This window comes from Engystomops pustulosus, chromosome 11 (genome assembly GCF_040894005.1).
Source record: "Engystomops pustulosus chromosome 11, aEngPut4.maternal, whole genome shotgun sequence".
Lineage (NCBI taxonomy): Eukaryota > Metazoa > Chordata > Amphibia > Anura > Leptodactylidae > Engystomops > Engystomops pustulosus.
In genome coordinates this window covers 85,145,396-85,167,617 of record NC_092421.1, presented here as the reverse complement: position 1 = coordinate 85,167,617, position 22,222 = coordinate 85,145,396, and the positions used below count along the sequence as shown (strand labels likewise).

At 48.1% G+C, this 22,222-nt stretch overlaps 1 protein-coding gene across 2 annotated transcripts in view; it reads right to left on the bottom strand.

Annotated features, from left to right (window-relative positions):
- The window catches only part of DNMBP (dynamin binding protein), a 105,624-nt gene extending 90,077 nt beyond the window's left edge, over nucleotides 1-15,547 (bottom strand). The window contains exon 1 of one of the 2 annotated variants that reach the window (XM_072130058.1): nucleotides 15,409-15,547. The gene's annotated coding sequence lies outside the window, so the exon portion shown is untranslated. Of the gene's footprint in view, nucleotides 1-5,667; nucleotides 5,798-15,408 lie in introns of those variants that run through there. The other variant, XM_072130057.1, reaches the window with a different exon arrangement.
- Between the last annotated feature and the right edge of the window lie 6,675 nt (nucleotides 15,548-22,222).

Below are 22,222 nucleotides of genomic sequence, written 5' to 3'. Positions count from 1 at the left end.
TCTCACGGATGGGCCATGTAATGTTATCACCTATAGGTGCACCACAGGTTCACCATACAACACGTGCACCGTACACGTATGCGCTAAACCATAATACACATGGTGCGTGCACAAGATTTCCCAGATGAGGATAATTATCAAAAATTACATTTTTTTTTAACCCCTGCCGCAATGCTGACACATAACAATCTGTACAAGATAGTGGCCCTGATTTACTACTCATTTGTTAAAAGGAAATCTAACATCAAAATCCATCATGATAAACCAGGGACACTTACTCCAGGCACCGTAACTATGGTAATCTTCTTATACTTTTTATCTATGAAATGGCCTGCTTCCCTCTAAAATCAACTTTTAAAATTTCGTTAATGAGCCGGAAAGGCACTAGGGGAAGTTTTCAGAGCCCCTCCCTGCTGTAGCTTCCACCCGCAGGCCGGAGGAGACACGGGCACCCGCAGGCCGGAGGAGACACGGGCACCCGCAGGCCGGAGGAGACACGGGCACCCGCAGGCCGGAGGAGACACGGGCACCCGCAGGCCGGAGGAGACACGGGCACCCGCAGGCCGGAGGAGACACGGGCACCCGCAGGCCGGAGGAGACACGGGCACCCGCAGGCCGGAGGAGACACGGGCACCCGCAGGCCGGAGGAGACACGGGCACCCGCAGGCCGGAGGAGACCCAGGCACGAGCTGCTGCTCCCCTTCCTCACCACATGCTGCTGGCAGGGAACCAGGTAATGGGAATTAAACTGATATAAAGTCCTGAAATGATTCAGAATGCTGACAAAGGAATATTTAAAATCAGCAGAGGCTATTGGAACCTGTCACCAGCTCAAAATTACATTCCTGGTGACAGGTGCCCTTTATGTATTACATGTTCACACTTTGCAGGGGGTTGTTTGTAGGACAGGACACATCCTCCGGAGTGAGAGACACTTTCTCCCTATAATAACTTGGAATTTTCTTGTAAAATTACAGAAATTACTTGTTAAAACCAAAAATGTCCGGCTATAAATTGCCTAAACACAAGGCACAGATGAGGTGTTCTCAGGCTGGAGCTCGGCCGGGATGAGATTATCTCACAGATAGGATCAGGCTATTTTAGTAACGGACGTAGTAGATGGCCGCGCCGGTCCTGAGGAGGGGGAGCACCTTCTACAGGAGAGGGAGACTCGCAACGCACAGAAAATCCCCAGGGATGATAATCCCGGCTTCACCAACACTCCTGTAAATCCTCCTCTCGGATGTGTCTTATGTCACCTGCTACCTGACGAGCTTTGTGCAGCGCTACGAAGATTGCGGCTATGCATATACATTGGGCGCAATCTTCATAAGGCTTCATAAATCTTTAACTTACCGTATATACTTGAGTATAAGCCGACCCAAGTATAAGCTGAGGCCCCTAATTTTACCACCAAAAAACTGGGAAAATATATTGACTCGAGTATAAGTCGAGGGTGGGAAATGCATTTGTCACAGCCTCCTCAGTATATAGCCTGCCGGACCCTGCCCCATAGTATATAGCCAGCACCTGCCCCCCAGTATATAGCCTGCCAACCCATATCCCCCAGTATAGAGCCAGCCCCCTGCCCCAGTATATAGCCAGCCCCCTGCCCCAGTATATAGCCAGCCCCCTGCCCCAGTATATAGCCAGCCCCCTGCCCCAGTATATAGCCAGCCCCCTGTCCCCTGTATATAGCCAGCCCCCTGCCCCAGTATATAGCCAGCCCCCTGCCCCAGTATATAGCCAGCCCCCTGCCCCAGTATATAGCCAGCCCCCTGCCCCAGTATATAGCCAGCCCCCTGCCCCAGTATATAGCCAGCCCCCTGCCCCAGTATATAGCCAGCAGGGGGGGAAGCTGGAAAGGTGAGTTTTGATATATATTTTTTTTACTGGAGTATAAGCCGAGTTTGGGTTTTCAGCACATTTTTTTTGTATACATTCTTAGTCTAAAAAAAATCCTGCAAATTATTTTTTTTAAAGGGCCAGCATGTTCTTATTGTGATGTCAACTAATCTATGTTGTAAGTTATATGTTGTTTTATACCCGAAAACCTTTCTGGAAAACCCCTTAAAGTCCAATATCCCGCATAGGATATCCTGTAAGGTTAGAGCTGGTTGGTAAGGATAGGCTGGATATATGGAAAAGGGAGGGAGGAAGGTGTTAGGGTCCTAAAAAATGTATCCTTGCATCTTATAGGGGTTTTTACCAAGTTTATGTGTTATTGCCTTGCACAGGACAGGCGAGGGTTTTACTGCTCAGAGCTCAACCAATCAAGACAACAGGACCCCCTGGGGGGTCTTGTTCTCAGTACAGGGTGGGGAGGCAGGACGAGCAGGTCTATCAGTACTATGTTAGTTATTGCAGAGCACAGCGATTGGGTATCTCTGCCACTCACATAGATATTAAGGAAGAGTGCAGGAGGTACCTGAGCGCAGTGATCAGCAATGTCCCACACTCCCATAGTATTGAATGGAGTGGCAGGACACATATCACTCCATCAATTAGTATGAACAGGACCCCTATTCATGTGATCAGGCAGACCCCCCTCATGACCAGATATAGACATAAAACTTAGCAAATCCCCTTTGGAGACTTAGAATACTCTTCAAGCATTTGAGAAATTCTGATATATAGGGGCTCTGGTTCCACACTTGCCCCCTACTTGCACCAGTCCAGTTGGGGGCTCCAATAAGAGACAAAGACGGACCCTCTGTCCATAGCTTGATGTCTCCTTATCCCTGAGTGATACAGAGCCGCCATATTATTATATATTATTACGTCCTCCTGGGGAATAATGTGACAGGTCTCTGTGTATACACTGTATATATATATACACTCTGTACATAGACTGAATTCCTTACCTGACGTGTCAGTCTATAAACAATCTGAGATGCCTGAAGAGTCAGAGCTGCGCAGGAATCCTGCAGGATCGGTCCGGGCCGACGGTTCTGGACACATTTGTGTATTTCAGGTCTTACAACTTATCTCCCTGTTGTGGAGGCCGCAATAGTTCATCTGAGTGATAGAAGACAAGCGACCAGGCCCGAGCTATGCTACAACAACTGCAGGACCGCCACCAAGATGACCTAATGCAACACGTGGGGACTGCAGCCAGTGCTATGTATTGTCCCTGGAGAGAGGTGTAATCAGACCTCACACTGCTGTGCTCTGTGCTCTCTGCAGCCAGTTATGTATTGTCCCTGGAGAGAGGTGTAATCAGACCTCACACTGCTGTGCTCTGTGCTCTCTGCAGCCAGTGTTATGTACTGTCCCTGGAGAGATGTGTAATCAGACCTCACACTGCTGTGCTCTGTGCTCTCTGCAGCCAGTGTTATAGATTGTCCCTGGAGAGATGTGTAATCAGACCTCACACTGCTGTGCTCTGTGCTCTCTGCAGCCAGTGTTATGTATTGTCCCTGGAGAGAGGTGTAATCAGACCTCACACTGCTGTGCTCTGTGATCTGTGCAGCCAGTGTTATGTATTGTCCCTGTGCTCTGTGCTCTCTGCAGCCAGTGTTATGTATTGTCCCTGGAGAGATTTGTTATCATACATAACACTGCTGTGCTCTGTGCTCTCTGCAGCCAGTGTTATGTATTGTCCCTAAAGAGATGTGTTATCATACATAACACTGCTGTGCTCTGTGCTCTCTGCAGCCAGTGTTATGTATTGTCCCTGGAGAGATGTGTAATCAGACCTCACACTGCTGTGCTCTGTGCTCTCTGCACCCAGTGTTATGTACTGTCCCTGGAGAGATGTGTAAGCACACCTCACACTGCTGTGCTCTGTTCTCTCTGCATCCAGTGTTATGTATTGTCCTTGGAGAGATGTGTAATCAGACCTCACACTGCTGTGCTCTGTGCTCTCTGCAGCCAGTGTTATGTATTGTCCTTGGAGAGATGTGTAATCAGACCTTTGTATTGTACTGGTGCTGCACCCTCACACTGCTGTGCTCTGTGCTCTCTGCAGCCAGTGTTATGTATTGTCCCTGGAGAGATGTGTTATCAGACCTTTGTATTCTAATTATATTCCAGGATTGTACTGGTGCTGTGCCCTCACACTGCTGTGCTCTGTCCTCTCTGCAGCCAGTGATACATATTGTCCCTGGAGAAATGTGTAATCAGACCTTTGTATTGTACTGGGATTGTACTGGTGCTGCGCCCTCACACTGCTGTGCTCTGGGCTCTCTACAATATTTCAAATTAGTGCAGATTTTTTCTGCAATGTATGTGATTGTCATAAATCCTACACGCTACAATATTATCCTACTGTATCACACTGCACATCCGCACAGAATCCGCAGCAGGGGAAGCTACCTACAAGGTCCAATCTGTTCTATGTAAAAAACTGCATGAAAGATAATGCAGCACAGGCCGTCATCACCTTATAAAAACCCAAAATACCAAGACATGATACAAGTTATTACCGGAAACAGCAAGGGTGTGGACAAGGGGTTGGGTTGCATTCACACATGGCGGTTTTTACTGCGTTTTCTGATGCTTCTCTCTGGAAACATTTTTGGATGCGTTTTAGACGCTGCCGGGTTCATTACCATTAAACTGCATGTCATTTTGAGTAAAAAACTAGGCAGCGTCTTTCAAAATGCAAAAACGCATTCAAAAACGTGAACGCTGTGACGCGTTCACACAACGAACGAGGGCGCGTTCACACAATGTGTTTAATTTTTTTGTTGCGTTTTTGACACAGCAAAAGACCAGTTTGCAAATGCGTCTTATTATCCTAATCAGATGAAAGCGATCGTCTCCTGCACCCTTATAAAAACGCACAAAAGTTTGGACTTTGATTAAAAAGTTAAGGGAAACTGCTTCCCCGAAAAACGCAAATGTAAACACGCATCACAAAACGCAACGCAAAGCAACTAGAAGTTTGTGTCCTTTTACAAAACACAATGCAAAGGCAAAAACGCAACGTAGAGGCAGCAAGGCCACAAACACACGCATTCCAGATGTGTCAAAAACGCAACAAAAATTGCAACGCATCGTGTGAACGCGCCCGGAATGTAAAACCAAGTGCAAAATTAGTAACATGGCCGACCCCCTACTAAGAGCCATTTATATTACTGGCGGCTCATTATGTGACAGTGTGGCCCTCGGGGTCCAGGTGTGACCTCTGCGTCCCCCATAGCTATGCCCCCCGGCCGATGAGTTATTACATCTGACACCAAGCAATACAAAGTTTCAGAAATATATAAGTCATAATCAAAATAATAATAAATCATAACATGGAAAGAGTAAATAAAATATCAGCAATAATAATGAATAATAATAACAATAATATTTATATCAGACCCAGCAATATTATTACATCAGATGATGAGAACCTGCTGGGAGCAGAGTAACAACACACTACACACAGGGAGGGAGAGGCTTCCCGGGACTACAATATACATGTAGCAGAGCCGACTCTGTTACCAGCGTTTGCGCCTGTCTTGGCTTTACATAGGACTGCGGATATTTATACATTTACATATGGAACTGCAAGAGTTAAAGTACAGACTCAGCTCTGCTACATCTGTAGCTCCTTGCACACTTGTATCCTGTGTCTCCACCACCTTGCAGACAAGAGCTCTCCCTCCTCCCTGCTGAGCCCCCCAGCTCCTTCCCCTGCCCTGGGGTCCCCCTGCCTCTTAGAGGGGGTCTCCATACCTGCTCCCCGGTGTCAGCACGTCCTTCCCCCTGGCAGCCTGTCACTTTCTTTCCTTAGTGGAGGCTCCAACAAGTCAGTCTGGCCAGAATGAGCCCCGCCTGGAGAGTCATGAGACTGCCCCCCTCCCACAGCGCTCCCCTCCCAGCCTGGGCTCATCCACCCCCTGCCTGGCTGCTGCACAGCACTGCGCTCCCCTCCCAGCCTGGCTGCTGCACAGCGCTGCGCTCCCTGCACACGTCAGGGTGGTCTGGACTGGGGGGAGAATATTAGGATAGTCTGTATATTATAATATACGTCATAACATACACACTACGGTAAATGATAAGAATATTACAAGCCACCAAAGAGTTTTGTGGCAAATAATAGCCCTTGCTGCTGCAGAACCTCTTTCTGAAGTATAAAGAGAAATGTACGTATATTATCGTATTAGGTAGGAATTAAAGTTTTGGCAAGAGCAGGAAGTGGCCTTTATGTCAATATATAATAGACATGAAAGATCATGAGAACTGAAGTCGCTTTAACCCCCAAATTAATGGGGCGTCCATTCGTGTATCCGTTATTACGTCAGACTCCCAATAGTTGTGTCTTTAGCAATCCAATAGATGTCAATGGAAAAGCCGCAGAGCGCTACACGTGTTCAGGGGTACAAGGAGACCCATTAAAGGGCAGATTCCCATGTGGAATTTTTGTCACGTTTTTAAACGCATCCAAAACGCATATGGTGCGTTTTGGTTGCGATTAAAAACTAGACAAAAATGCAAGTGGGAATCTGCCCTTAGGAATGGCGCTGATTGTAACATTTGTATCAGCAAGTCATCATCTGTAACTCGCAATATACTTTTAAGAAGATGTTCTGCAGCATCTGAGGTCTATATTGAACTGTACACGACCCCACATCAAAGAAGTGTCCCCCTCCTCCTTGGAAGGACTGAGCATGTGGACTGCAGGGTGCGGAGAAGCTGCAGCCAAGGACTTCCCCCGGGATAATAAATCCAGGCTGATATTCCCAGCGCTGGACATCTGTGCTGCCCACATCCGCTTCAGATTGTTGGATGATATTATATGAGATTGGAAAAACAGCGCCACTCCAGCTCATAGGTTGTGTTGGGTATTGCATCTCAGTGTAAGGGCTAAAATGGACTGTAGTGGTGGCGGTGTCCTCTTTCACAGACCGACCACAGTGTCCAGGATCCCTGAATAATAGTCATATATAATAATAATAATAAATCTTTATTTATATAGTGCACGTTCAACTAGTAGTGATCTATGATCTTGTCTTTAAACAATCTCCATTTATATAGTGCACACAGATTACGCAGCGCTGCACAAGGCATGTCAAATTGGTCCCTGTCCCCATGGAACTCACAAACTAATTTACCTACCAGTATGTTTTTGGAGTGTGGGAGGAAACTGGAGGACCTGGAGGACCCCCACACAAACATGGAGAGAACATACAAACTCTGTGCAGATGTTGACCTGGGTGGGATTTGAACCCAGGACTCCAGCGCTGCAAGGCAGAAGTGCTACACACTCATCCACCGTGCTGCCCTATATATGCGGAGTCCCTTTCTGCAAGAGACTCTATTTGCCCCATTTATTGAAGCGTTTGCGCCAGTTTTCTGTCTGACTTTACACTGAAAAGAACCAGTGAACTGCTGCACATGTGTTTATAAAGTGTTTGTGCCAGTTTTGTGTTGCTGCTGCACTGTGTCTGCCGCACCGCAATATTCTGCACATAAATGGGCGTTCCTGTGCCGATTTGGACCGTACCCTACATTTATTACAGAATTGTGCGCTCTATGTTATAGGTTCACCAAAAAAAGTTGGTGACACTTCCAGAGCAGTGCAGGGGGCGCCAGATAGAGGAAGACCCATCGCCAGTAATTATACACACCCCCATAGTACACACCGCACATAGTACACACCCTACACATAGTACACACTACACATAGTACACACACTGCACATAGTACATACTGCACATTGTACACACCCTGCACATAGTACACACTGCACATAGTACACACTACACATAGTACACACACTGCACATAGTACATACTGCACATTGTGCACACCCTGCACATAGAACACACCCTGCACATAGTACACACTGCACATAGTACACACTGCACATAGTACACAGGACACTGCACATAGTACACACCCTGCACATAGTACACACCCTACACATAGTACATACTGCACATAGCACACCCTGCACATAGTACACACTGCACATAGTACACACTGCACATAGTACACACTGCACATAGTACACAGGACACTGCACATAGTACACACCCTGCACATAGTACACACCCTACACATAGTACATACTGCACATAGCACACCCTGCACATAGTACACACTGCACGTAGTACACACTGCACAAAGTATACACCCTGCACATAGTACACACTGCACAAAGTACACACCCTGCATATAGTACACACAGAACATAGTATACACCACAGAGTACACACCGCACATAGTACACACCGCACATAGTACACACCCCCTGCACATAGTACACGCTGCACATAGTACACCCCCTGCACATAGTACACACCGCACATACTACCCTACACACCGCACATAGTACACCCCACACTGCTACTGACAAATCTGGGCCAATGTTTACTTTTCTATGTTTAGTGTAGATTTATTATTAGTTACAATGTATGCAGTTGACTCCACAGCGCCCCCCACTGGTGCTTACAAGAAGTGAAAATTGTATAAATAGATTTGTACAAAGGAGAATAGGACTAACAGTATTCTGAGTATTCTGTATAATAAAGACAAGAATCTGCCCGCGCAGGGACAATCCCCACATCTGCGATGTGATTGGCTGCTACGGACGTCTCCTCCTGCTATGCTCAAAACTTTTCTGCGACTGATTTCTTCATGGAAAATCATAGGATGAGCAAAGTCTACTCTGCAAACTGCAGACTCTAGCAGTGAGACGTCCCGGCGGCTCCGTGTGTCCGGCGGTGGATCCAGTGCAGGCTTTTCCCTGCAGAATGAATCTCATTCACCGGGGACACAATACAATTCCTCGTGTGACAGCGATTGCCTTTTGTTCAGGGAGAGAATGCAAAACAAACTGCGAGAAAAAGTGAGAATCTTCCTGGAATCATCCGAGCGGCTGAGTCATCACCGATATCAGATTTATTGTCGGATCAAGCCCCCCCCCCCCCCCCCCCCAATAACATTTTTTTTTTCTTACCAAATAGAAAGTGAACGGCGATTGTCTGGTTTAGAGACTCAGGGCTGTTTAAAGGGGGATCCCGCTATGGAGTCAGGGGGTAAATCCTGGAGAACTCCTTTAAACTGCTCGTTTAGGGCTTGTTTTTTACCGGTTGAGCTGATTTTTTTAATGCCATAATTTTAGGATTACTTTTACTAACACTGATTTTAGGGAAAAATAAGCAGCAGTTTTCAAAGCTGCGTTTAGTTAGTGTGGGATAGATAAACTGACAGGTTCCCTCTAACATTGTGGTCAATGGATATCATCACTACTGTAAAGACCTCCAGTAGGACATCACCACCACCATAGGGACCTACAGTAGGACATCATTACCAAGACAGAAACCGCAAAAAGGACATCACCACCACCATAGGGACCTACAGTAGGACATCACCACTACCATAGGGACCTACAGTAGGACATCACCATCACCATAGGGACCTACAGTAGGACATCACCATCACCATAGAGACATCCAGAAGGAAATCACCACCACCATAGGGACCTACAGTAGGACATCACCACCACCATAGGCACCTACAGTAGGACATCACCACCACCATAGGCACCTACAGTAGGACATCACCACCACCATAGGGACCTACAGTAGGACATCACCACCACCATAGGGACCTACAGTAGGACATCACCACCACCATAGGGACCTACAGTAGGACATCACCACTACCATAGGGACCTACAGTAGGACATCACCACCACCATAGGGACCTACAGTAGGACATCACCACTACCATAGGGACCTACAGTAGGACATCACCACCACCATAGGGACCTACAGTAGGACATCACCATCACCACAGAGACATCCAGAAGGAAATCACCATCACCATAGAGACCTCCAGTAGGACATCACCACTACCATAGGAACCTACAGTAGGACATCACCACTACCATAGGGACCTACAGTAGGACATCACCACCACCATAGGGACCTACAGTAGGACATCACCACCACCATAGGGACCTACAGTAGGACATCACCATCACCACAGAGACATCCAGAAGGAAATCACCATCACCATAGAGACCTCCAGTAGGACATCACCACTACCATAGGAACCTACAGTAGGACATCACCACCATAGGGACCTCCTATTGGACATCACCACCACCACAGAGACATCCAGAAGGAAATCACCACCACCTATATAGACCCCCAGTAGGACATCACCACTACCATAGGGACCTCCTATTGGACATCACCACCACTATAGACTCCTCCAGTAGGACATCACCACCACCTATATAGACCCCCAGTAAGACATCACCACCACCTATATAGACCCCCAGTAAGACATCACCACCACCTATATAGACCCCCAGTAAGACATCACCACCACCTATATAGACCCCCAGTAGGACATCACCACCACTATAGAAACCTCCAGTAGGACGTCATTACCACCATTGGGACCACCAATAGGACATCACCACCACTATAGAGACCTCCAGTAGATCATCCCACTACCACAAAGACCTCTAGTAGGACATCACCACAAACACAGAGACCTTCAGTAGGACATCACCACCACCATAGGGACCTCCACTAGGACATCATTACCACTATAGACACCTCTAGTAGGACATTACCACCTCCATAGGGATCTCCAGTAGGACATCATTACCACCCCACCCTAGAGACCTCCAGTAGGACATCACCACCACTGTAGGGACCTCCAAAAGGACATCACCACCACCATAGAGACCCCCAGTAGGACATCACCACCACAATAGAGACCCCCAGTAGGACATCACCACCACAATAGAGACCCCCAGTAGGACATCATCACCACCATAGAGACCCCCAGTAGGACATCACCAACACCATAGAGACCCCCAGTAGGACATCACCACCACAATAGAGACCCCCAGTAGGACATCACCACCACAATAGAGACCCCCAGTAGGACATCATCACCACCATAGAGACCCCCAGTAGGACATCACCAACACCATAGAGACCCCCAGTAGGACATCACCACCACCATATACACTCACCGGCCACTTTATTAGGTGCACCATGCTGGTAACGGGTTGGACCCCCTTTTGCCTTCAGAACTGCCTCAATTCTTCGTGGCATAGATACAACAAGGTGCTGGAAGCTCCTCAGAGATTTTGCTCCATAGTGACATGATGGCATCACACAGTTGCCGCAGATTTGTCGGCTGCACATCCATGATGCGAATCTCCCGTTCCACCACATCCCAAAGATGCTCTATTGGATTGAGATCTGGTGACTGTGGAGCCATTTGTGTCCAGTGACCTCATTGTCATGTTCAAGAAACCAGTCTGAGATGCTTCCAGCTTTATGACATGGCGCATTATCCTGCTGAAAGTAGCCATCAGATGTTACAGGGGACATTGTGCTCATAAAGGGATGGACATGGGCAGCAACAATACTCAGGTAGGCTGTGGCGTTGTACCAAGGGGCCCAAAGACACCATGACACCACCAGCACCAGCCTGAGCCGCTGATACAAGGCAGGATGGATCCATGACACCACCACCACCAGCCTGACCCGCCGATACAAGGCAGGATGGATCCATGACACCACCACCACCAGCCTGAGCCGCTGATACAAGGCAGGATGGATCCATGACACCACCACCACCAGCCTGACCCGCTGATACAAGGCAGGATGGATCCATGACACCACCAGCACCAGCCTGACCCGCTGATACAAGGCAGGATGGATCCATGACACCACCACCAGCCTGAGCCGCTGATACAAGGCAGGATGGATCCATGACACCACCACCACCAGCCTGACCCGCTGATACAAGGCAGGATGGATCCATGACACCACCACCACCAGCCTGAGCCGCTGATACAAGGCAGGATGGATCCATGACACCACCAGCACCAGCCTGACCCGCTGATACAAGGCAGGATGGATCCATGACACCACCACCAGCCTGAGCCGCTGATACAAGGCAGGATGGATCCATGACACCACCACCACCAGCCTGACCCGCTGATACAAGGCAGGATGGATCCATGACACCACCACCACCAGCCTGACCCGCTGATACAAGGCAGGATGGATCCATGACACCACCACCACCAGCCTGACCCGCTGATACAAGGCAGGATGGATCCATGACACCACCACCACCAGCCTGACCCGCTGATACAAGGCAGGATGGATCCATGACACCAGCACCACCAGCCTGACCCGCTGATACAAGGCAGGATGGATCCATGACACCACCACCACCAGCCTGACCCGCTGATACAAGGCAGGATGGATCCATGACACCACCAGCACCAGCCTGAGCCGCTGATACAAGGCAGGATGGATCCATGACACCACCACCACCAGCCTGAGCCGCTGATACAAGGCAGGATGGATCCATGACACAAGCACCACCGGCCTGACCCGCTGATACAAGGCAGGATGGATCCATGACACCACCACCACCAGCCTGACCCGCTGATACAAGGCAGGATGGATCCATGACACCACCACCAGCCTGACCCGCTGATACAAGGCAGGATGGATCCATGACACCACCACCACCAGCCTGACCCGCTGATACAAGGCAGGATGGATCCATGACACCACCACCACCAGCCTGAGCCGCTGATACAAGGCAGGATGGATCCATGACACCACCACCACCAGCCTGACCCGCTGATACAAGGCAGGATGGATCCATGACACCACCACCACCACCAGCCTGACCCGCTGATACAAGGCAGGATGGATCCATGACACCACCACCACCAGCCTGAGCCGCTGATACAAGGCAGGATGGATCCATGACACCACCACCACCAGCCTGAGCCGCTGATACAAGGCAGGATGGATCCATGACACCAGCACCACCAGCCTGACCCGCTGATACAAGGCAGGATGGATCCATGACACCACCACCACCAGCCTGAGCCGCTGATACAAGGCAGGATGGATCCATGACACCACCACCACCAGCCTGACCCGCTGATACAAGGCAGGATGGATCCATGACACCACCACCACCAGCCTGAGCCGCTGATACAAGGCAGGATGGATCCATGACACCACCACCACCAGCCTGACCCGCTGATACAAGGCAGGATGGATCCATGACACCACCAGCCTGAGCCGCTGATACAAGGCAGGATGGATCCATGACACCAGCACCACCAGCCTGAGCCGCTGATACAAGGCAGGATGGATCCATGACACCACCACCACCAGCCTGACCCGCTGATACAAGGCAGGATGGATCCATGACACCACCACCACCAGCCTGAGCCGTTGATACAAGGCAGGATGGATCCATGACACCACCAGCCTGAGCCGCTGATACAAGGCAGGATGGATCCATGACACCACCACCACCAGCCTGAGCCGCTGATACAAGGCAGGATGGATCCATGACACCACCACCACCAGCCTGAGCCGCTGATACAAGGCAGGATGGATCCATGACACCACCACCACCAGCCTGACCCGCTGATACAAGGCAGGATGGATCCATGACACCACCACCACCAGCCTGAGCCGCTGATACAAGGCAGGATGGATCCATGACACCACCACCACCAGCCTGAGCCGCTGATACAAGGCAGGATGGATCCATGACACCACCACCACTAGCCTGACCCGCTGATACAAGGCAGGATGGATCCATGACACCAGCACCACCAGCCTGAGCCGCTGATACAAGGCAGGATGGATCCATGACACCACCACCACCAGCCTGAGCCGCTGATACAAGGCAGGATGGATCCATGACACCAGCACCACCAGCCTGAGCCGCTGATACAAGGCAGGATGGATCCATGACACCACTACCACCAGCCTGACCCGCTGATACAAGGCAGGATGGATCCATGACACCAGCACCACCAGCCTGAGCCGCTGATACAAGGCAGGATGGATCCATGACACCACCACCACCAGCCTGAGCCGCTGATACAAGGCAGGATGGATCCATGCTTTCATGTTGTTGACGCCAAATTCTGACCCTACCATCCGAATGTCGCAGCAGAAATCGAGACTCATCAGACCAGGCAACGTTTTTCCAATCTTCTACTGTCCAATTTCGATGAGCTTGTGCAAATTGTAGCCTCAGTTTCCTGTTCTTAGCTGAAAGGAGTGGCACCCGGTGTGGTCTTCTGCTGCTGTAGCCCATCTGCCTCAAAGTTGGACGTACTGTGCGTTCAGAGATGCTCTTTTGCCTACCTTGGCTGTAACGGGTGGCGATTTGAGTCCCTGTTGCCTTTCTATCAGCTCGAACCAGTCTGCCCATTCTCCTCTGGCATCAACAAGGCATTTCTGCCCACAGAACTGCCGCTCACTGGATGTTTTTTCTTTTTCGGACCATTCTCTGTAAACCCTAGAGATGGTTGTGCGTGAAAATCCCAGTAGATCAGCAGTTTCTGAAATACTCAGACCAGCCCTTCTGGCACCAACAACCATGCCACGTTCACAGGCCACAAATCACCTTTCTTCCCCATACTGATGCTCGGGAGAACTGCAGGAGATTGTCTTGACCATGTCTACATGCCTAAATGCACTGCCGCCATGTGATTGGCTGATTAGAAATTAAGTGTTAACGAGCAGTTGGACAGGTGTACCGAATAAAGTGGCCGGTGAGTGTATCTCCAGTAGCATATCATTGCCAGATTATTACCACGCCAGGTCCGGCTTTGGGCCACAACTATGCAGTACCTGGTGCAGGCTGTAGATAATGCACAGGCCCGGCTCCCTCCCTGCCCACATGGTGGCTTAAGGGGGCAAAATGTCACAATTCTAGAAATCACAACTTTTTTATGGTTTGCAGGTCAGATTTACTTACCCGGCCCATTCGCGATCCAGCGGCGCGTTTTCTGCGCTGGATTCGGGTCCAGCCGGGATTTATTAAGGTAGTTCCTCCGCCGTCCACCAGCGCTGCTGCGCTGAAGAGCATCGGAACGCACTGGAATACACCGAGCCGGGCTGAGTGAAGGTAAGTGCAATTTTCGCAACACATATATTTTTTTTAAATGTGGCAGTTTTTCCGAATCCGTCGGTTTTTAGTTCGGCCACACCCCCCGATTTCCATCGCGTGCATGCCGGCGCCGATGCGCCAAAATCCGATCTCGTGCGCCAAAATCCCGGGGCAATTCAGGGGAAATTGGCGCAAATCGGAAATATTCGGGTAACACGTCGGGAAAACGCGAATCGGGCCCTTAGTAAATGATTGTTCTGTTTCTTATCATCAACCATCATCATGCATCACAAGTGTCTGAGAGCAAGACTGTACTGGTTGCTCATGGCAACCAATCAGAGCTCAGCATTCTTTTTAGAAACTGCTGTAGGAAAATGAAAGCTGATCTGTAATAGGCCCCACACCAGGCATAATAGGAAGGGGCACTGGACCCCCATTTTCGATACAGAACATTCTGCCACAATCTGTAATTCCCGGAGTGGATCCCTGAGAGAACCCCAAAAATAATCATTTCCATCTGCTGTGCTCATTGATGTGTTCTGGATTTACCTGATTTATGGGAAATTACGGATCAGCATTCCGAGACGTCCGATCTTCATACTTCTCCGTCGTTGGGAGATAAGGGGCGACTCCACCAACACGAAGGGGACGGCCCCATCTCCTCCGGACCGTTCCTTATGGAGGATCCTGGCTCTGGGCTTGGATCTGTCTCGCTGCAGCGCTTGTCCCAGGAGAAGGGGCCTGTTCCCAGTCTTTAACCCTTCCCTGGCCAGCTGGACCGCGTCCGTCTGCCCTCCTTCTCTCACAATGGGCTTTATGGTCGGGAACAGGTTAACGCTTTTGGCAATCTTATCCGGCGGAGCAATGTGTTTTTAATTTCCATGCACAGGAGGGTCTATACGATAGCGGAGAGGCTGCTTACAGGTCACTTCTAGGGGACCCCTTGTAACAAAGACGAAAAGTCGCGGGTGGAGAAAGTGGAAATCTTGGGGTGACACATGGGAGATTTTAAGGGTTCTGTGTAGCAAAGAGGGTCGGTCTCGACTGTGGAAGTGGTTTGAGGGTTAATATACTCATTCCACAAAAGTGAGTCAAACACTTGAGGTTAGGGTTTCCCAACCACATGAAGAGGGGGGAGATGATAGGAGTAATAGAGAGGATTCCCTCCGCATCTTAGAAAGAAACGTTACCAGTAATAAAGATTATAAGCTGAATAAACTTTTACAGTATCCGTGGTGATAGAAGTAGGGACATGGCACAGGGTCCCCTGCTCACAACCAGCGCCCACTACCTGTAGTTTTAGCTCCTCACTGAGTCTGTATGCAGTTAGCTCCCTCTAGTGGTCATTGTGTGCAGTCAGAATAACCAGACTGACCACTAGTGAGAGGCTACACATGATTGATCTTGAGTAATTGGTCACCATTGGGTTCTGTCCTTCCTCCTCGCTAGAACTGACAATACGCAGCCCCAGATTAAATCAAAGAATAGACAGGAGATGTGACGCGCCAGAGGGATCGAGAGATGTGTTCCTGTGTCATTGTTAAAGTGTAATTCCTGTCCAAAAATAGTTTTAGCACAGCTGGAGAGAGGCCTTGACAACAATTCCTATGATATCACACTGCAGGCTTCTTCCTATCCTGAGATCCAGCCCCATATATCTATCAGGTCTTGTAAAACCATCATACTCTGGTGCAATACTTCTGGCCTATGATTAATAAGCCCCACCTTGCGCTTCAATAACGGTTTAGACCGTTTATAGACCGAAACACTTGTGTACGGGAAACTGCACCCTGTGTTTCTCTGATATACAATGTTGGTTAGAAAACACAACACCAGGTTCCCCAGAATCATTAGTGAAATAAACAATGTGACCACAATGGGGGGGGGGGGGAGCTTTAATCTCTCCCTCCCGCCAGTTTTCTGGCTTCTACGACCCTTGCGCCACTTTGGCTGTGTTGGGCCTGGATCTGGTCTAACCTGGGTGAGACTGCGCCCGTATTTCCTAGGGGGTCCGAGCCTCTTAGTAGAGCCGTGCACCGGCCCGCCAGCGGGGGGAAGTGTAAGCCCGGACTTCAGAAGAGAGGTCTTAATGAATTCCCCCCAATGTGTAAGCGCAATGCAATTAGGCAAATCCCCCCCCCCCCCCAGCTGTGTTTGCATTTCAAAGCGCAATGTAAACGCCACGCGTGAACGCTGCTTAAAGTTTTGTTATGCCCAGGAGGTCGCTGCATATAGACATCATATATATATATATACATGTATACACACATATCTGGGATGTATCTGTAGGCAAATTTCATTATTATCCATGAACTCCTTTCCCATGATCCGTTATTCTGTGCCGTCACCTAGTGGTAGTGAAGGGAACTGTAGATAAAGAACTATGTCCTATGTCCTATGGGTGCTGTCACACGTTAGCGCTTTGTCTTAGTTTACAAATGGAATCAAGGTACACGGGGGGCGGGGGGGGGCGCCGTGACCTGATCTCTGACCCCGGGTGCAGGTCTTGTACTGCATAAATGCAAAGCACCGGGTGCTGGTTCCATAGAAATGCATATGTAATCGGACCAGGGCAATTCCCGTGTGCTTTAATTCCGGAGCCAAAGCGTCACATGTGACAGGATTAGTAATTCTCAAAGGGAACCTATCAGCGACTTATTTAAAGGCCCCAAGCTGCAGATGACAATACACAGAATCCTTCGCTGTAACTACTATAATGCGGTGCTGAGCCCAGGGGCTTCCTTGGGGTTATAGTTGGATGCTTGGGAAGTATGCAAATAACATAATATATATAATAAGGGATAAGTATATAATGATGAGGAGCCATATGTATATATATGTATATATATATATATATATATATATATATATATATATATACATATATATACTGCGCCTTGTAGGGGCAAGATGAAAGCTGTGGGTTGTGAGCTGAAAATTTTCAATCGCCTGAAGATGAGGAGTCAACAGCCTCCCCTACCATTACATTAAGGGAACCTGTCACCAGGTTTTACCCCATTAAACCTCCAGCCCCTCAGATAAGGTATGAAATGTCCTTTCCAGATTTGCTTCTTGTATGTAAATTCTCACCTATGAAATCCACAGTCATGTGAAAATGAGCAGAGAAGAGTCAAGTTTAGAGGCTGCAAGGGAAGAGTCACTTCAGATACCACTACTCCGATAGTATCTAGAAACCTGCTGCTGGTGTCATATTAAAGATCTCATCTTTCAGATCACATCAGATGTTTAGTTATGTGAGTTACAGAACTGGAGACATAAATATATAATATATGAATATGATAAGGAATATGACTAATACGACTCTTCTCTGCTCATTTTCCCACAAATTTTTTATAAGAAAAAGGCCAAATTTCACATAAAAATGGGAATTCAACAAAGGACATTTCACCTGAGGGTCTGGAAGCTTAATGGGGTAAAATCTGGTGACAGGTTCCCTTTAAAACAGAAATAGCTCCAGACATCCCCTTTAAGAGCAATGAAAGAACCCCCAGTCTCAGAACATGACAAGAAGCCTAATACTTGTAGCCAACTTTTGCACATTTCTTCATATCTTGTTTTCAATCTCCTGGTCCCGAGTGCAAAATCTGCAATAAGGACCCCAAGTGTCAGGAATAATAGGGGGTCTTCCATCAGGCACCGGGGGCCCAGTACTGTCATTACATCTTATTATCTTACTTGAAGTTGTGTCTTTTTGCTTGGGTTTGCCAGGGAATGTCCCCGGTGTTAGACAGACCTTGTCCAGCAGGGGGCACCATGGGACCAGGCGTCCGGCTCGGCATGCATGTCTATGGGATGACTCACAGGCAGTACCTTGGGTGATCACAGCTATTTTTAACAGTGTAATTAAGTAACATCTCGGTTTTGTAGCCTCATTTCCATGTAATTACAGACAATGGAGTGAAGAAAAGGAGGATTTACTACACGCTGTAATTCCAACACCTGGCATGTGGTGCACAGACGGCGTATACTACAGGCCAGGACAGAACTGGGAATATTGGGGATGAGGGAGCTGACATATAGGAAGCAGAACGTCCCGGTCCTGGGTGTCCGTCATAAGAGCCACCTCCCGGGTGCTGGTGATTGTGGCACAGATGTATATACCGCTGCTCACCACTAGGGGGAGCTTTCTTTCTATGTATTTATTATGTATCCATTGGTTTGAATGATGTATACATCTGTATGCAGTGAGCTCCCCCTGGTGGCAATGATGAGTATATAGAATTTTAGAAGTGTGTGAATACAACATGGAGCTGTTGGCATGTGTCTTATTGCATTGCTTTATGATATAGAGGACGGGGCCTGTACATATGGGCAGGACTTACATCAGACAAGCATCTCCCTGAAAGATTATTAGATAGGCAAAATGCTTGATGTGAACTCAAGGCGCCATCCTCTATACAGTGGCCAAGTTAGGTAACTGCAGCTCAGCTCCCAATCAAATCACTGGAAACTGAACTGCAGTAACACTACTCGGCCACTACGCACTGAGCAGCGCTGTTCTGTTAGAAGTAGCTGCAATCCGATGATTAGTTCCATAGCGACCTCAGCTCTGCTACATCTCCACCATAATTCCCTGTGATTTTGGCCCCATATCCCGTTCTCTCTGCTCAACCTTCACCGTGTCAATGGTCAGGAGCAGCAGAGGTCGAACATGACAAACATTTGTTTTAGATAAGAGATGAGGACACGGATGAGTCCATGGTGGGTCATGTAATACTGGAAGGCGTCCTGGGCGATTGGACAGCAATGGCCTCATGTAGAGCAGATGTCATTGTCCCCCCTGCTTTACACTGCAGCTCTGCTTTATCACATAAGTGCTGGGTACAAGCACATGAGTATCTGCAAACATCTCCCGTACATATGGCACAGGCTGCACAGAGGGGGGCACCGCGCACCCCTATAGCTCTGCAAATAGGTCAACACCTCTCTGCTAATTTTATATGCTGCCCCTTTAAGACTTAAAGGCACATAGAAAATTCCACACGTTTGCACCGGGACTTAGACGTGTCAGCCCGCGTCTAGTAGCGTCGCTGTAGAGGACGGACTGTAATTATGGAGCGTAAACGTATATTCCCATCATCCTCTCTGCTATTTACACGCACTGATACGTATATAATTACATAGCAAAACCTCAAAGGACAAGTTTACTGAACCCTTATAGGAAGCAACGGAGATCAATGAACCTTTCCTTTAAGATGGGGATGAAGTCATAGTTCTATTTCATAGTGGTGGTAGTGTGCTGTGTCCAAATGTACAGGATAGGAGTAGTAGTACTGTGCTGTGCCCATATATACAGGATAGGAGAGTAGTACTGTGCTGTGCCCATATATACAGGATAGGAGTAGTAGTACTGTGCTGTGTCCAAATGTACAGGATAGGAGTAGTAGTACTGTGCTGTGCCCATATATACAGGATAGGAGTAGTAGTACTGTGCTGTGCCCATATATACAGGATAGGAGTAGTAGTACTGTGCTGTGCCCATATATACAGGATAGGAGTAGTAGTACTGTGCTGTGTCCATATATACAGGATAGGAGTAGTATCAGTACTGTGCTGTGCCCATACATGCAGGATAGGAGTAGTAGTACTGTGCTGTGTACATATATACAGGATAGGAGTAGTAGTACTGTGCTGTGCCCATATATACAGAATAGGAGTAGTAGTACTGTGCTGTGCCCATACATGCAGGATAGGAGTAGTAGTACTGTGCTGTGTACATATATACAGGATAGGAGTAGTAGTACTGTGCTGTGCCCATATATACAGAATAGGAGTAGTAGTACTGTGCTGTGCCCATACATGCAGGATAGGAGTAGTAGTACTGTGCTGTGTACATATATACAGGATAGGAGTAATAGTACTGTGCTGTGCCCATATATACAGAATAGGAGTAGTAGTACCGTGCTGTGCCCATATACACAGGATAGGAATAGTAGTACTGTGCTGTGCCCATATATACAGGATAGGAGTAGTAGAACTGTGCTGTGTCCATAAGTACAGGATAGGAGTAGTAGTACTGTGCTGTACCCATATATACAGGATAGGAGTAGCAGTACTGTGCTGTACCCATATATACAGGATAGGAGTAGTAGTACTGTGCTGTGTTCATATATACAGGATAGGAGTAGTAGTACTGTGCTGTGCCCATATATACAGGATAGGAGTAGTAGTACTGTGCTGTGCCCATATATACAGGATAGGAGTAGTAGTAGCGTTCTCTGTACATTATGTAGGATAGGAGTAGTAGTCGCGTTCTCTGTATATTATGTAGGATAGGAGTAGTAGTCGCGTTCTCTGTACATTATGTAGGATAGGAGTAGTAGTCGCGTTCTCTGTACATTATGTAGGATAGGAGTAGTAGTCGCGTTCTCTGTACATTATGTAGGATAGGAGTAGTAGTCGCGTTCTCTGTACATTATGTAGGATAGGAGTAGTAGTCGCGTTCTCTGTACATTATGTAGGATAGGAGTAGTAGTCGCGTTCTCTGTACATTATGTAGGATAGGAGTAGTAGTCGCGTTCTCTGTACATTATGTAGGATAGGAGTAGTAGTCGCGTTCTCTGTACGTTATGTAGGATAGGAGTAGTAGTCGCGTTCTCTGTACGTTATGTAGGATAGGAGTAGTAGTCGCGTTCTCTGTACATTATGTAGGATAGGAGTAGTAGTCGCATTCTCTGTACATTATGTAGGATAGGAGTAGTAGTCGCGTTCTCTGTACAGTATGTAGGATAGGAGTAGTAGTCGCGTTCTCTGTACATTATGTAGGATAGGAGTAGTAGTCGCGTTCTCTGTACATTATGTAGGATAGGAGTAGTAGTAGCGTTCTCTGTACATTATGTAGGATAGGAGTAGTAGTAGCGTTCTCTGTACATTATGTAGGATAGGAGTAGTAGTCGCGTTCTCTGTACGTTGTGTAGGATAGGAGTACTAGTCGCGTTCTCTGTACATTATGTAGGATAGGAGTAGTAGTCGCGTTCTCTGTACGTTATGTAGGATAGGAGTAGTAGTCGCGTTCTCTGTACATTATGTAGGATAGGAGTAGTAGTCGCGTTCTCTGTACATTATGTAGGATAGGAGTAGTAGTCGCGTTCTCTGTACATTATGTAGGATAGGAGTAGTAGTCGCGTTCTCTGTACGTTGTGTAGGATAGGAGTACTAGTCGCGTTCTCTGTACATTATGTAGGATAGGAGTAGTAGTCGCGTTCTCTGTACGTTATGTAGGATAGGAGTAGTAGTCGCGTTCTCTGTACATTATGTAGGATAGGAGTAGTAGTCGCGTTCTCTGTACATTATGTAGGATAGGAGTAGTAGTCGCGTTCTCTGTACATTATGTAGGATAGGA